The sequence below is a fragment of the Chrysemys picta genome, chromosome 1 (assembly GCF_011386835.1).
Source record: "Chrysemys picta bellii isolate R12L10 chromosome 1, ASM1138683v2, whole genome shotgun sequence".
NCBI classification, from domain to species: Eukaryota; Metazoa; Chordata; order Testudines; family Emydidae; genus Chrysemys; species Chrysemys picta.
This window is the reverse complement of record NC_088791.1, coordinates 158,072,557-158,090,264: the sequence shown is the minus strand read 5'-3', so window position 1 is coordinate 158,090,264 and position 17,708 is coordinate 158,072,557. Positions and strand designations below refer to the sequence as shown.

At 41.2% G+C, this 17,708-nt stretch overlaps 2 protein-coding genes across 3 annotated transcripts in view; one reads left to right on the top strand and one right to left on the bottom strand.

The window, feature by feature from the left end:
• LOC101940241 (putative protein ARB2BP) overlaps nucleotides 1-15,375 on the bottom strand; it is a 260,593-nt gene extending 245,218 nt beyond the window's left edge. Inside the window, exon 1 of the mRNA XM_065588138.1 lies at nucleotides 15,235-15,375. The gene's annotated coding sequence lies outside the window, so the exon portion shown is untranslated. The remainder of the gene's footprint in view (nucleotides 1-15,234) is intronic.
• The window catches only part of ABI3BP (ABI family member 3 binding protein), a 403,542-nt gene continuing 401,129 nt past the window's right edge, over nucleotides 15,296-17,708 (top strand). Inside the window, exon 1 of one of the 2 annotated variants that reach the window (XM_065587762.1) lies at nucleotides 15,296-15,417. The gene's annotated coding sequence lies outside the window, so the exon portion shown is untranslated. The remainder of the gene's footprint in view (nucleotides 15,418-17,708) is intronic. The other variant, XM_065587956.1, reaches the window with a different exon arrangement.

Sequence of the window (17,708 nt, the reverse complement as noted above, 5' to 3'; positions counted from 1 at the left end):
CAAATTAGGGAAATGTGGTCTAGTTTAAAACTTCTATAAAGGTGGGAGCACAACTGGTTAAAAATCTGTATTCAAAGAGTAGTTATCAATGATTCACTGTCAAACTGGGAGGATGTATCTAGCAGAGTCCTGTACTATTCAGTTTTCATTAATGACTTGGATAATGGACCAAAGAGCATGCATATAAGGTTTGTGGATGACGCCAAGCTGGGAGGGTTTGCAAGCACTTTGGAGGAAACTATTTGTATCAAGGTTATTTTGAATTCTTTGGAGAACTGATCTGAATCCAACAAGATGAAATTCAATAAAGACAACTGCAAAGTACTACACTTTGGAAAGAAAAAAAATCACATGCATAACTACAAAATGGGGAATAACTGGGTAGGTGGAAGTACTGCAGAAAAGAATTTGGGGGTATTAGTGGATCACAAATTGAATGTGAGCCAACAATGTGATGCAGTTGCGAAGAAGAGTAATATTCTGGGATGTATTAACAGGCTGTAAGACATGAGAGGCAGTTGTTCTGCTCTGCTTGGCACTGATAATGCTGCAGTTGAAGTACTGGGTCCAGTTTTTGGTGCCACGCTTTAAGAAGTACGCAGACAAGCTGGAGCACATTTAGTCTTGAAAAAAGAAGACAGAGGGGACTTGATAACAGTCTTCAAAAAGGTTAAGAACTATTACAAAGAGGACAGTGATCAATTGTTCTCCATGTCCACTGAAGGTAGAACAAAAAAATAATCAGTTTAATCTGCAGCAGAAGAGATTTAGGCTAGATATTAGGCTTTTAACTATAAGGCTACTTTTAGTACTGGAAACTGGAACAGATTACCAAAGGAGGCTGTGGAATCCCCAATATTGAAGGTTTTTAAGAACAGGTTAGGCAAACACCTGTCATGGGTGGTCTAGGTATACTTGGTCCTGTCTCGGCCAGATGGACTACATGACCTCTTGAGGTCCCTATCAGCCCTACATTTCTATGATTATATGATGATGCTATAATATCTCATGTGAGATGAGGACACAGAAAATATGGAAATAATAAGGTTTTATACACACAGGCCAGAATCCTTGGCATAACTTAGGCCTAAGCCTTTAAGACATGTCAAATAGCAGATGCTGCTTTTGAGTTTCACAAAAAAAAGTGACATATGTTGAGTAACAAGAACAGCTAATTGGTTAGGCTTAACCACAAACTGCCTATAAATTCATAATACAGTAGATCAAGCTATTAAAAGAGACAAAGTGGGTGAGGTACTATCTTTTATTGAACCAACTTCCGTTGGAGAGAGAGACAAGCTTTCGAGCCTACATAGAGCTCTTCAGCTATAACACACCTTATCTAATAATTATGCCTTATATTATAAGATAAATCTCACTTTCAAGTTTTAAGATAAGAAACTACATATAAAATTAAAGCTATCTAGAACATTTTGTAACAAATCCCTTCAAGTTGTCTTGGCAGAAAACTTCAGTCAAATCAAACAGACCACAAAGAGTGCTGTAAATAGTTTGGAGCAAGTGTTCTTTTTATATAGAACTGTGATCAAAAGAAATACATCCAACTAATCTTTAAGAAGAGTTAAATGTTACATTCAGATATGTTGAGAGGCCAATGTGAGATGAAAATCTTTAAGGTGAAACCAACTAAAATGATACAAAAGCTTGCTCTACCGTAAGGGTTGATTAACTGTAGTATTAGCAGTTGCGCAGAGTTTAAGGTATGAAGCAATCTTACTAACCCTTTCACTGAAACGTAGGGAATAATTAACTACTAGTGATACAAAGGTGTATAAAACCATTTTTATTTTATTAATTATTTTATATTATTAGTGAAGGACCAAGTAAATGAGTCAAAAGACTTTGTACTTGTTTAATAATACATCTTGCAGCCATATAGAGCCACCAAGGAGCATGAAGAGACTTTATGTAAAAACTGTTCTAACTTCATAATGGATCATTCTGTAGACTGCTAAAAGTGATGACAGAAAAGGCACGGAATTGTACAAAACTTGCCCAAAGGACCACACTGCAGATGGGCACCACAGAAAGTACTTTGCAGAAGTAGATTGTTGACCAGAGCTAAATCAGCAGGTGTTTATGTATGTCCTAAGTCGTTTCGTATAAACTGGAAAGGCACGAGGTATTTTGTACAAAGGAAATAGAATTTTCCAGTGACAAAGGTGCAAGAAATCACAAAGCAAACACCCTGTTTGATGTGATGAGAAGGGATCTGATGAAGTGGGTATTCACCCACGCAAGTTTAGGCTCCAATACGTCTGTTAGTCTATAAGGTGCCACAAGACTCTTTGTCGCTTTGTATTCTGGTTGATATTTCAAATCTTTGCCAGAGGAATGGACTGCTTTCTGACTCACTGACATTAGTTTCACCAAGAAGAGAACCGCACACTTGAACTTCACTAACAAGTTTCATCTTTGTTGTCTAGAAACTATTGTAAGTCAATAAGTAGTTGAGAGCACTGAGGCTGGAAAAACTATTTATACTAGGCCTAGTACTGTTGGTAAGAGGAAAAATGGTTCTGACCTACAGGATAAATTGACTAGTAGTAACCCACAGTATTTCAACAAGAGTTCAGCCTAGAAATCACACCGATTATGTGGTCAAGAAAACCAACAGTTTCTCAAAAAGAGGAAGAAGCTTTGAATTGGCTTGTAAGCTACCACTAATTGAATCTTTGGTTAAAGTAGCATAAGAGCCGACAGTGGTGGTGAAAAGCCAGAGAAATTAGAGATATTTCAAAATCATTACCTGCATATTATATCTGGAGGTTAATTTGTGATAGTCTTGAGACTATAAGTGGCAATGCTTGGCTATGAGTATCACCTGGGCAAGATAATTTTGAACTGAACGGACAATCTCTGATAAGTAACATATCTAGATTCTAAAATTTAGAATTGCCTGGTTGAACTGCTACAGGTAGTCCCATAATTCTATTGGGATACAAACTTGATTGGAAATGAAAAAAAGTCTATATTTTAAGAATCCCACATTGGTACAAAAATCATCCACCTAGAATAGTACAGAAACTTGCTAAAAGTTTGCCTTTGTAACAAGACTATTATAACATCCTGAATTAATGTGTTGTCTCTTGATAAAATGTAACATCCTATGTTGAATTCTCTTAAACACCGTAAACATGATCATTTAGCCATCTTCATTTTACTTTCTGTAATTTCTTGTTAGCTTTTTACATACTATAATGGTTAATGAAACAAATCATTTTAAAATAATTCTCTAGTCTGTACTCAGGCTAAGGAATAGAGAGAAACATCCTGGAGCTAACTGATTTATGAAAGATATGTAACCAACATGTGTTTTATAATGTATCTTACTTTCTCAAACATAGACTCTTTGTGGCCAAGTAGGTCTTGGGACACAGGCCTGATTCGAAAGTATTTAGGTAAGTTCCTTTTCCTCAGATACTAAATGCCCGACACACAGCCCAGATATTTGCAGTCAAGAGCAGGGCAAGAAAAGAAAGACCGAAACCTTGCAACCTGTTCAGGAAGCCTTCATCCTTCTGTTTTGTACACTAGATTTTATGAAGCTTTAGGGCCTCTGACATATACATAAGACTATGATGGAAATACTGCACTGCTCCACTGACTGATTCATGTGAAATGGAAGCTATTAAATGCATTGCATTATCTGGAGGATAGTAGGCAGGATAATTACATGGTGACTGAGTCTAAGCAAATGGGGCCACATTCTGCTTCATTACATCCATATAGTTCTATGGATTTAATTGGAAGTTAAGTTGTATGACAGAGATGGGCAAACTTTTTCACCCGAGGGCCAGATCTGGGTGGGGAAATTGTATGCAGGGCCATGAATGTAGGGCTGGGGCAGGGGATTGGGGTGCGTGAGGGAGTGCGGGGTGTGGGAGAGGGTGCAGTGTACAGGAAGGGGCTCAGGGCAGTGGTGCAGGGAGGGGTGCGGCGTGTATGAGGGGGCTCAGGGAAGGGGTTTGGGGCACAGAAGGAGTGCAGCAGGGGGTTGAGGGCTCAGGGCAGGGGATGCGGAGTGCGGGAGAGGGCTCAGGGCAGGGGGTTGGGGTGCAGGAGAGGGTGCTGAGTGCGGGAGAGGGCTCAGGGCAGGGGATTGGGGTGCAGGAGAGGGTGCTGAGTGCGGGAGAGGGCTCAGGGCAGGGGATTGGGGTGCAGGAGGGGTTCGGGGTGCAGGCTCCGGCCTGGTGCCACTTACCTTGAGCAGCTTGGGGATGGCAGAGGCATGCAGTGGGGCTAAGGCAGGCTCTCTGCCTGTCCTGGCCCTGCGCCGCTCCCGGAAGTGGCCAATATATCCGGCAGTGGCTCCAGGGGAAGGGGGGGGGGCGCAGAGGGCTCCGTGCGCTGCCCTTGCCTGTAGGCACCGCCTCCCCGTAGCTCCCATTGGTCGGGAACCACGGCCAATGGGAGCTGCGGGGGGCGGTACCTGCAGGCAAGGACATGGCTGCTTTCGGGAGCGGCACGGGGCCAGGGTAGGCAGGGAGCCTGCCTTAGCCCCGCTGCACCACGGGGCTGGCAATCCCACAGGCCAGACTGTAAACCCTGATGGGCTGGATCCAGCCCGCGCGCCCTAGTTTTGCCCTCCCCTTTTGTATGATGTTACTGAGAATACAACTGATATAAATATTTATCTTGTTCTTAGGATAACTGATCCCTGAAATAAAACAGAAGTTATTTGGTTTTGTCCAACAGAAAAAAGTGATCTTGCATATAAGCAAGTGATGCTGATCAGACGTATAGGGGACAAAGACCTAACAAAAGCAGATGAAATAACATTTGACTGCAAGAGATTTGAAAACTGATAAGTTATAAATAACACAGTTAAACCTATTCTAAAAACAAAAGACTGCCCTCTCCCCCCAAAGAAAACCAGTAATCATAATATTTTGCAATGGGAGATTTCATAATTTTGGGTTTTTTTCCTTCTTACTTTTTAGTTGTCTTCAGATGTGCTGAAATGTGGGTTTTTTTCCCCTCAAGAGGAGGGATTTTCCAAGTATTCCCATATACTGCTGTAGAGGACTACATTCCTAAAGGATCTTTGACTTCTTTAGCAGTAATAACAACTTTGCTCTTATATAGGGATTTAAAAGTGCATTACAAAGGAAAATATCATAAATCCCATTTCAAATGAGGAAACAAACAGAAGTGAAGTGAGTTGCTAAAGGTCACAAAGCATTTTGGTTGCAGAGCTAGGAATAAAACTCCTAGTATAGTACTTTATCTCCCAGAATCCTTGAGACACAAGGCAGGTGAGATAATATCTCTTATTGGATCAACTTCTGTTGGTGAGAGAGAGACACAACATAAGTTGGTCCAATAAAAGTATTACCTCATCCTCCTTGTCTCTCTAATATCCTGGGATCAACTCAGCTACAACAACACTGCATACAACAATCCAAGAATCTTTGTTAGTATGATTAAGAATCTAGCGGATGTATCCTCTTCTTGCTAACCTCCCATTTACTCTGGTCTACCAGTTATTTTACCACTAAAACCCTCTTCCTCACTCTTGACTGAAGTATAGCTTGCCTTTCTTGAGAAAGATAATCCTTCACTGAATATTGTAATGCTGCTCTTGATAGCTGTGAGTGCTTGAGAGTAGGAATACATCTCCTTGCACCCAGAAGTGGAAGATATTACATTCTCAGTGCTACTGATTTTTGAGAGCAACTGAAGGTACACATTCTTGAAAGGGCTCCACATAGTGCTAAGAATTCTCTGCTAAGCCATTCACCTAGTGTGCACCTACTTAAAGCATGATACTAGTGTTCATGGAAGGAGCTGGCCTGACAGCTCTGGAAACAAAAGCCCTTTATTCAAAGAAAATATACAATAAAGGCAGCAGAAGTGGAGGCTTCTCACAATCATGTTGGATTAATTTAAATCAAAGTGATTTAAATCACCGATTTTAATCATGATTTTAAATCAGCAAATAGGAAACTTAATTTAAATAATTGATTTTTAATTTTGGTTTTGCATTTGTACATTTTAGTTATTTTCCTAAAGAATGGTCAATTCTCATTGGTTAGTAACCCTTAAAACATGTTGATTTGCAACTAAATATAGCCTGTACGTTAAATTTGGTACTTCTTTTTGCTAACCAAGAGGATACACTATTAACTATATGCATTTAAGCAATTAAACAGCTCAACATGCATTTATTCAGATTCTTAATTTTTACATTTTATTAAGAAATGCACTATTCATTTCCTAATTAATAGAGGATTTAATATTTTACTGGTGATTTGTGTCGAGCTCTGTTTGGATGGAAATTGGAATTAAATTAAAAATGCACAAAATCAGCATTTTTTATTAGTTAAATAAAACTATCAAATATATTTGCCATTTAGAACTGAATTATTTAACAAAGGAAGTATTATCTGTTAGTGAACTGAAGTGATCGTTTCTGGTCACCATGTCCTTCAAGATTTTAGAACTAGTAGATCTCCTATCACAACTAGTTTTTATTCAGAGTTTGGAAGAGGAAAACAAGCTTTCCTGTTTTTTCAACTCTCAATCAATTTCTTAACTTTGGATGAACCAGACATTGAACTGAACTAGTTGTATAAACTGAAATATGAAGAAAATATTCTCTCTGCACCTGCAGAAGAGGCTACTCTATCAAAAGCTTGTTTCACACTTCAGGAAAGTCTGGTTCCAGGTGCTTAGACAATTATTTTCACCAGTTCAGTGGTTTGACTTTCTTTAAAACTTCAGAGCAAACATGTATTGCTTAATATTAATTTTTAATTTAATTAAATGATGTTAGTAGATTAAAGTTTAGGCCTTAACATACAGGTTTACATAATTTCAAATTTAATTTTAAATAGATTTTTAAAAACAAAAATGTATATGATGTAAATAAAAAAAATCCCATTTTTAAAATCGATTTTTATCTACCCTGCACACATGCCTTAACCCTGATGCAGAGGTACTTCTTCTAGAATCAGCAAGTAGTTCAGTCTCCGTGGCCACTTAATCTTTAACCTCTTTGCTGACATTGCCAACAAAGATGCCAGTTGTGGCAGTAAGTAGTTTTGAGCTGTGGACATTGTGACCCTAAGAGCCCCTCAGTGCCTTCTGGCAAAGGGTTCACTGTCATGTAACAGCAACTCCTATCAGACCTGACAAACTCATTGCACCTAACATATCACTGTCATAGTATTTATCTATAAAGAGTGTCTTGAAAGGTATCAAATTCAAGTTGGTAATGCATTAGTCATTAACTCCATTGTGAAAGTTATATATTAACACTGTATGAGGAACTGTGTGTACTTTCTGATATTAAGCTTTAAAATCTGTGACCAAACAAAGGGAAAAACAGGTTATTTACCAGACTAGCGGGAGGGTAGTTATCTCCCTATCTACTATAAATTGAGCATGAAGACGACAAAAGACAATAGGAATGCAATTTGCATGTTAAGTCAACAGGAAAAGCAAGTTAGCAAAACGATGGGAAAAGAACAGCACGGTCAGCCTGGTGTCTGCACACTAGCAGGGGAGAAGGACTTTGGCGGTACACTTTAAAAGAATACATTTCAAAGAAGAAGGGGTAAGAGAATCCGTGAGTTATCCATTTCACTGGGGAACACTCCTGATGGAGGCGAGTGATTCATGAAAAATGAAATCACTGAAAATAAGCAAGCTCTGCAAAAGAACTTTGAGGGTGAGAAAATTGCTTTACCTAAAGGATTGTAGCTTGCTAAAGTTAAGTTTAATCTCTCAGAAGTGTGTTTTACTTTTGTTTTGTTTTAATTTGTAACCATTCTATTTCTAATATCCTTGCTTAGTATCACTTACATATTTGTCCTCTGTTAATAAAAACTTATTCTTGGTTTTACTATAAATTCATCTAAATGCTATAATATTGAAGTGTGTATCCTCAGCTGAGCCAGTAGGCTGGTATGTATAGTGTCTCTTTGGAGACAGCTGACTTGGTTATTTCTGTGAGCATCCAGTGATGGACTGGATACTGCAGATGAACACTCATACGGGGGTGTGTGTTGGAACTGGGCCATGGAATTGGGGGCACCAAGTGCTATCTGCAAGGCAAAGGGTTGGCAGAGTTCTGAGGAGTTTGTTTGGATAGCTAACAAACTGGGATGGCGGGGAGCTGTCATTCAGTTTAACACAGACAAATCTCTTTTTCCAAGGCAGAGAGGAAACAAGGTGACTTACAGTTCTGTATGCTCCAAGAAACCACTACAGACACCTATCCTCTGGTAAATGGATTGAGACCACCAACACATCTTCCTTTTTAAAGGTAAATGTGATTTCTCATGACACATGGTATATTTACAGTCATCAAATATCTTAGAGCAGGGGTTCTCAAACTTCATTGCACCGTGACCCCCTTCTGACAATAAAAATTACTACAAGACCCCAGGTGTGGGGACCGAAGCCTGAACCTGCCCAAGCCCTGCTGCCTCAGGTGCGGGGGGGACCAAAGCCGAAGCCCAACCTGAGCCTCACTGCCCAGGGCTGAAGTCCTTGGGCTTTGGCTTTGGCCCTGGGCCCCAGCAAGTCTAAACCAGCCACATTAAAATGGGGTCATGACCCCCTTTGGTGTCCCGACCCACAGTTTGAGAACCGCTGTCGTAGAGCAATGAGCCGAGTAACAGGAATTCCCATCTCTCATTAGTACGTCTGAGACTGTCTCTTAGATCCCTTCTTGTAATATAATAGAAATCTCGGACTATAAATCAAACTTATATATGCATGTGTTTTTTACTTTCTGCAAGTACTTCATCCCCACGTGGATTATAGAAAAATAGTTGTAAAATGTTGAGAGCTGCAAATCTTTCCTAAGACATTTTGAAGGGAATCCTTGATGACCTCAGTATATGGAAAGGTGGCCAAATGCTATAATTTCTTCGCTATCCAAAGAAGAATACAACATTTCAGTATCTTTCAAATCAACTGCAATATTTTACTCTTTATTAGTACAACCTTGAATGAAAACCAAATTGCTTAAATCTGCACAATCACCTGAGCTATTGGGGCCACCTTAAAACGTATTGTATTGGGAGGTCTAAGCTCTATTCCATGTAAAACTTTAAATATTGCATGAAACAAACATTTCAGAAACTGAGATGAAGTCAAATAGTGAAACAGGGGAAGAAGCATAACATTTATTTAGCAGTAAACTATTAAATCACTTTTACAAAGTACATAGTATTAATATTCCCATTTTACATATAGATGGAAGAACTGAGGAACAGCAAGGTTAAGTGACATGCCAGAAGCCACAGCAAGGAGAGACAAGAACCCAGGTCTCCCACTGCCCTCTCTGGGGCTTTGTTCACAAGATGGAAAAATAATTGAGCAAATGCCATTTCACGCCTGAATTGTATTTAGATACCGTGTGTCTATGACAGGGGTGTCAAACTCAATTGCACAGGGGGCCAAAACTCAAAACTCGCGGGCCGAACAGTATAACCATTTATTTAACAGACTAAATATTTATGTTTTTTAACCATTAATATGAACCAAAATACAGGATATCATTCCAAAATAAATACATTTCAACTTAAAATATTTTGCTCTTCATAAAAAAATATCCTGTCAATACAATACATTCAAAATCTGTACATGCTGGAATATTAAAAAATCTGAAAATATAAATAAAAAATTGAATTTAAAGCAGAAGTATAATCATAACAAATCATAACATTCCATTTTCTTGTCCTATTTAGTCAGAGCCTGATACTTGGAGTCTTTTCTTTGCAACAAGTTCGTTTATGTTTGGGGTTAGGTTCTGTGTTGTGAAGATTCTCAGGATCGATTGCAGGTGTTCATCAGTGAGGCGACTCCTGTGTGACGTTTTGTTAATTTTCATCACAGAGAACAGCTGCTCGCACAGATATGTGCTGCCAAACATGGACAGGATTCGAGCCGCATGTTGGCGGAGCTGCGGCATCGCTTCAGGAATGAAGCGAGTGAACTGTGCTGGCCCCGCAGTGTCGTACTTTGCCTTCAGTGTCCCGTTACATTGCAGTTCTATCAGCTCCATCTGCATTTCTACAGGTGCGGTTTCCACATCGACTGCAAATGGGTTGCGAAGCAGCTCGAAGTTACTTTTCTGTGCCTCAAAGTCACTGAAGCGCCGTGCGAACTCAGTGCGCAGCGCGCTGAGTTTTTCAGCAAAGGTGGCATTTGGGAAAACTGTGGCACTTTCTTGGTTCCGTATTACTTGGCAACAGGGAAAGTGAGACAAGTTGCATTGGTGCATTTGTGTCTCCCATAAGCGCAGCTTCACTTGAAATGCCTTCACTGCATCATGCATATCGGTTATTATGTGCTCCCGTCCCTGGAGTTGAAGGTTTAAAGCGCTAAGATGCGACGTTATGTCAGCCAGGAACGCCAACTCACATTTCCACTTTTCATCCCGCAGAACTGTGCAGTCTTTCCCCTTACTGTCCATGAACTGGCAGATTTCCTCTCGCAGCTCAAAAAGTGTCTTTTGAGAACTTTTCCCCGACTTAGCCACCGGACCTCCGTATGATATGGCATATCGCCAAACTCGCTATCTATTTCCCGCAGAAAAGACTGGAATTGGCGGTGATTTAAACCGTGGGCTCTGATAAAGTTGACGGTTTGTGTTACAGTGTTCATCACATGATCCATTTTTAGGACTTTAGCACTCAGCGATTCCTGGTGTATGATGCAGTGATACACTGTCAACTCACCGGCACAGTTCTCCTCCCGCATCTTTGAGCGCATCCTTCCCACCAGTCCATTTTTTTCACCACACATAGCAGGTGCGCCATCTGTTGTAAGTCCAACGAGTTTTTCCCACGGCAGTTTCATGTCGGTTACACTTTGAAATACATTTCCAAAGATGTCTTCTCCTTTCGTTGTCCCGTGCATCGATTTAATGTCCAGTATTTCCTCTGTTATGCACAAATTGGAATCCACACCACGGATAAATATCGCCAGCTGTGCAGTGTCAGTCGCGTCAGTAGTTTCATCCACGGCAAGGGAGTATGCAACAAAATCTTTTGCTCTTTCAGTCAACTGTGTTTTCAAATCAGTCGCCATCTCACAAACCCGATTAGCAACAGTGTTTCTGCTGAGGCTTACATTTGCAAACGCTCGCGTTTTATCTGGACAAAGGACGTCGCACACTTTCATCATACAATTCTTTACGAATTCCCCCTCGGTAAACGGCCGTCCTGATTTGGCGATCTCTTCGGCCACAATGAAACTTGCTTTCACAGCAGCTTCACTTTGTGATTTTGCTTTGGTGAAAAACGTCTGCTGGGATGTCAAATTCTTCTTCAACTCCTCTACCTTTTGTAGCTTCTGTCCTGCGCTCAGGTTTTTGAATTTGTTCTCATGTTTCGTCTCGTAGTGCCGTCTTAGGTTATACTCCTTCATTACAGCGATATTACTCCCGCAAAGGAGACACACTGGTTTACCTGCAATTTCAGTAAACATATACTCATTCTCCCACCGGCTTTGAAAGCCTCGGTTTTCAGAATCAATTTTTCTCTTGGCCATTGTTGGGGTCTAGCTTTGATTTGATATTAGCGTTGTATACATCAACAGACCGCGAACTTGAACCGCGGCTTGCCGTTGGCGGCAATTGCACTGCATCATGGGATTTGTAGTGTGTGTTATTGGGGCGTCATATCACAGGGCCATTAAAAACAGATATATAAAACGATTTCGCGGGCCGGATATAATTGTATGGCGGGCCGGATGTGGCCCGCGGGCCTTGAGTTTGACACATGTGGTCTATGACATTTATGCAAGGTAGGTGTGCCATCTGTTGACCATTCAGCCGCACAAAAACTGTTCTGAATCTGCTAGCTTGATCAAACATGAGGTTTTAGCAGAGTTCATTTGGTGTCTCGCTGTGTTCCTAGAAGTGTTAAATCTACCTTATTATATTTTGGCATGTTTTTTAGAACAATGTGCACACATTTGGGCATTCAGTTTGCTTTGTGCAGGAGTAGTAGATCCAAATGGACAGATGCAAAGCTGGCCATTTGTGCATACAATTTATCTGTTTGCACATGAATTTGCTAGGTGTGTGTTTGCAAGTAAAGGACAATAATTGCACATCGCTTTTTTTAAAACTGTGAATCAAAAATGTAACAGACCCAGTATGTCCAACTTTGCAACTGATGTTAGTTCATTTATGCACAAAACCACAATATTGATTTTACTAGCTGTAGCATTCGATAAGTCATTCCACTCATGAACGGTTATAAACTATTTGCAGTTTGTAGATTTATATGTGTTTTGAGCCTTGCCACTTCTTAAATTCTACAATGAGAATTGGCAGACTGAAGACAACTTTGAAGCCTCCACTAAAACTTAGTTTTCAAGGTATCACCATCAGGACTGGTTTAAAAAAACGCTACACTATACAGATCTCCTCAGACAGCAACAGTCTCTTTGCTATGGCAACATGATAAAAACAGTCTTAGAAAAAGCAGCACTTTACTGCTGCTATATGTAACCATGCCCAAAATTAAAATGCTTGGTAGGCAAACCAAATAGAGTCCTGCTCAAATAAATAGCTTTATGCTACCCTGAAGACAGTCTATGAAACAGAGTTCCACTCTTCCAAATGGAAAGAAGGCAGAGGTGAAAGTAAGCCGGTCCGGTCCACAGTGCCGGACTGGACCGGCTTCCGTGGCGGTGGTTTAAAGGGGCCAGGGCTCCAGCTGCTGCGTGGAGCCCAGGGCCCTTTAAATCACCACTGGAGCTCTGGCAGCTGGGCTCCCGCAGTGATTTAAAGGGCCCAGAGCTCTATGGCAGCTGGAGCCCTGGGCCCTTTAATTCTCCCCTGAGCCCCGGGGCTCCCAACCGCCTCTGCAGCTGGTAGCTCTGGGGTGATTTAAAGGCCCTGGGGCTCCCAGCCACAGCCGGAGCCCCAGGGCCTTTAAATATTTAAAGGCATTGCCTCTTCTGGTTGAGGCCACGCCCCCACTCAGGACTCCAGCGTACCGGTAAGTCCTTTAAGTTACCTTCTGCACCTTTCAGGGGTGAAAGTAACTTATTGATGTAGTTCACATTTTGGTTTGTATAAAGCCAAATGTAATGGTGGTACTGTGCTTGAAAAATAGACAACATCTAGGGAAAGTAAAAGAGGAGCAGACACAGAAGAATTAAAATGGTTTAAGAATTTAATTGAGATACAGTTGAGAAAATACAAGCACTATGCTTAAAATTCCAACCACAACTTTTAAGGGAGAAAGAGAGTTATCTTTTATTTAAACAACTTCTTGAAGAGAATAGACAGTTTCCAGGAATTCTGGTTGGAATTCTTCCCAACTCCAGCATTAATCTCTTCATCATGGCAACTTTCACACACATTCCTTTTTGAAGATTACAGTACAATAAGGTTGTGAGGAAAGCCAGGAAATTCAGAGCTTCAGTTTTATATTGGGCATTACAACACTTTCTGTACAAAAACCGAACCCACTGATCCGAGGCCTTTGAAATACGTTGGCATCATAGAAGAGGGTCCCTGATTTGTGTCTGCATTTGTTCTGACAAAAATAATTCCCGATGAGGTTCTGAGAAGGATCACCAGTGGGCCTGCCAACCTTCACCATCACAACTATTTATAGCTTTATCTTAAGAGGCCCTTGCTTTGTACTGTAGCTTGCAACTTTAATTTAACAACTGGATTAGACTATCTTCACAAGCTGTCAGTGGTGTTTATAAATTGCAAACAAGAATTGCTACAGAGTAATATAAGACTTCTAGCTTCCCTCCCCAGCAGCCAAGTAAAACCTTGACAGGACCATAAGACTGGTTACAGCAATATTTTTGTTTCCTTCTGATTTTTGATCTTTTGTTTAGTAACAATAATTCAGTTGAAAAGAAGATGTTTCCCCTCAAAGGAAATGATACCAAACTAATTTATGTAATATAATTAAATATACAATGCATAACAACTGAAAGAATTTACTGTGTTGTGGCATTTACCTTTGCTAGAATATATGTATTATCCCCACTAATTAGAAGAATAAAAAACAAATTCCGTGATGCTATCCTGATTTAAAATGTTGATTCAAAAAGTCCTAAGCATCCTAGAACTCCTAACATCAACAGTCAATCAGTATGTAAAAATACTGAACATGTGGTCGTTCTATTAACTTATTACAGGGCATAAAATAAAAATCTTTGTGTTTACAGTCTAATTTTTTTAAAAAGAGTCCACTTCTATGTGTTTCCCTTCTAGTAGGAGCTGTTACAATCTATTGAATAAATAGCCGGTACCATTTACATAGTGATAGTTATTTTCAGTGAGTCCCCTAGGAGTTAGCTATTGAATCTCCATGTTAATATCATAAAAACATGTCTGAGCTGGGTGTATTAGCTTTTTAGGGTTAGAAACTGAAAAATCCTAAAGTGTATTGCTCAAATTGCAACCTGAAATGCACATGCAAAAACAGAGACTTCCCCGCTACATACTTAGAAAGACACTCCTTTTATCAGCTGGGGTCTGAGAGCTCCCTGCCTATTTATCACTACCCACCACTACTTCTCCTAGTCTCCTATCACACTCCCATTCTCCCTCTATACTCTTCCAACAACCCATTCCCTAAAAATATTCACAATCTATTCCTTTTCCAGTACTCTATAGTTTCCATTTGCCCCATGCACCCACCTCCTTCTACCACTTGCTTTCCACATTGTCCAGTTTCCCCACACTCCACAGGCTCCTGTCCAGCCCCTTAGACACTAAGCAATAAACACCATCTCAACCACTACCTGGCTTCAATCACAATGACAATAATGGGAGTTTGTGATTATCTTCAGTAGGGGTAAGCAAAGACCCCAGAAAATAGCAAGCATTTAGGTTCAATACCCTGGGAAATGGCAGCCATTTGGCATAAGAGAAAATTCAAAAGTTTGAATACATGAATCAAGAAACCATAAGAAGCAAAACACCACAAGAGCTGGCAACATTGCTAAAATCTTTCTTATTTTTCCTACATAGACTTAAAATACTCTGTGCCATTTTCCTTAAGTTTTCCCATCCCCAGTATTCATGGAGAGGAAAAAAAAAGTACTTTCTTTATCCCCCTATTTTGCCACATAAGGTACAAAAGTAGATTACCACCCCCAGCTTCCCACAATAGATGAATTTCACTTTAACCCACGATTATACAAGGCACATACAGATTAGAAAATACTTTAGCATCTTGTAGGAAAAATAGAACAATAAAAGTTACTTACTGAGTTGTCACAAACAGCAACACCTTCCTCTTGAAAGCTACCAACTCTGCTGTATGGGTGCTACTGTTCCCCCAGCATGCCTTTCTGCAGCTGGCCCCTTAACTCTGGTAGAGCCAACATGCAGCTACAATCTGACAGCAGCCATGTTGTAAGTGCTTAGTGCAGCTTGCTCTGTTTCAGCTGGTGAGTATTCTACACTCTGGGGTTTGCTACTAGTTCTTCTTTTCTTGTTCTTGAAGGGAATGACACATTTTTACCTTTAATATGTGTGTATTGAGAGCTCATAAAGTGAGGGGTGCAAATGCTGATTACTGTAGCTTATTTCAAAGATGCATTTTAATTTGGGGGGTTGTTGTTAAGCCCAAAGCAGTTTTTCAGCTGAATGCTCAGTAACAAAGTTTCAAAAGGGTTTATTCTGGCAGCTGGGGTTTGCCAGGGTGCTAATGTGACCCACTGTTTGGCAAAGGAGATGCTACTGAAGTGGTGCTCAGAGAATGCAGGGCTATGGATTTTATTTCAGTAAGTTTAGTTACTGGAAATACAGGGTTAGCTTCTCCACTTTGCCACAGCTCCTCTCTGTCAGATATGTGTGTCACCTTAAAAAAAAAAGTCTCTAAAGTGGTGCAACATTTTGGGGATTTGGTAGAGATCTAAGGACTAAAGAGGAAGTTTCTATTGATTGAGGGGCAGCAGGGAGAGAGAGACTGGACATTGGGAAGAGGGACTGATTTGGGGCTTCAAACAGAGGCAGTCCTGAAGTGTTGCTGTAAATCCCTGGCCCCTGTTTCATGTGGGGACGTGATAGGGGTGGGGAGTTTACAGCTGCAGTTGGGAGAGGGAAGCTTCCTAGTGTGGACTCCAGCAGTGGTTCCTTGCTGGGGGTGGGAGGATATGAAGCAGGGAGAGTTCTCATTTAAGTAGGGGAGGGGAGAAGATCATGAAGAGAGGTTGGGGCTGGCAGCAAAAGCTGAGGGAGGGTAGGAACCCTCTAGAAGCTGTGGAAAGGCCATCTGTGGTGGCCCTGCTGCTTCCCCTTGAGGGAGCCTGCTTGTGTTGATGTTCTTATGAAGAACGGCTGCTCTCTTCCTTGACTGTCCTTTCTAGTGACACCCACTTGTGAGTGTTGAGGCTTTTGCTTTTGTTAAGTTATTTTGTTTGATAGTTTTTAATAACTTTCTGCCTTCTGTCTTGCCCTTGTCCAAAATGGCTGTGGTCTCCCATTGCTGTCAATGGGACTGAAGCCTCACATAGCCTTAAGCAACATGCCTGCAGACGTTGGAGGTGACAGTGAGGCAGCCCCCAGCAAAGATAACTGCCGTGTCTTATTGTTTGTAATGGGGCTGAAGTCAGGCTGCCCCCATGGAAATGGTGGTGCCTTAGTCACCGTAGCAGGCTGCTATCACCCTGCTACCTCAGATCAACTTGAGAAGGAGGAGCCTCTCCCCACCACTTCCCATAGAAAACTAGACACTGTAGAGGCTAGGGCTCCCCACCTCATTGGAAAATGCTTAGCTTCCTAAACTCAATGCTGAAAGTGAAAAGCAGTATGACCCCCAAGCTGCTCGGGGGGGGGAGGGGAGGGGAGGGAGGGCACCTTTTCCCCTGGCAGAGCCAGGAAGTCCTTTTTCCCCCTTTCCTTAATCAGTAGCTACCACTCCCACCCAAGCAACTGTAGGGTGCCCTTCCAGAGGCCTGGAGCCCCTTAGGACAGTGGGGTGTCAGTTTGCTCTGGTGAGGTGTGCAGTAGGAGTGGGCAGCTTTCTCCCTCTGCTGGAGGCAGTCTGCCAACCCAGGTAGACATCAACGTTGATGATATTCAGGGGTCACATTTTCAAGCTACTTGCAACCATTAAACTTGTTTTTAAAAAACGTGATATTCTGATATCACCATGTGACTCCAAAAGCAGGTACCTAAGCATGTGCTTCTAATGCCTATGTCTGACGTCTATAGCCCTATTCCTCTTTCCCTTGTGATCCTATGCTCTTGTGCCACGTGTCATCAGCAACTAAATGGGACTATCAAATTATTCCCATAAAAATAATAGAAGGCTAATGTTGGCCAGTGGTATGGGGCCTAGACTGTTCCTTAACTGGAAATGCTGGCCTGAGTATAAAGCACTTAATCTCCAGGGCTGGCAAGCTGCCGTCTCTCTCTCTCACTGACACACACACACTCTCTCTCACTCACTCACTCACTCACACACACACACACACTTACTTCAAATTTAAGGAAATGTAAAACATGGAAAGATATTCAAATGAGCCCTTCTAAAGAAACTACTTTCTATGCTCCTTACTACCATGGCTCCAGGATTATCTCTAAACTGCCATTGGCAACATTTCAGAATATTTCTGTGGCACTGAAGAAGCAGCTGCTTGGCAGCTTGTCCACATTGTACCATTGTAGACTGAAGGGTTTGGGGCAGCAGTGATGCTAAACTAGAAAGTGGTACAATCCCCTGTGTTAAAATGGA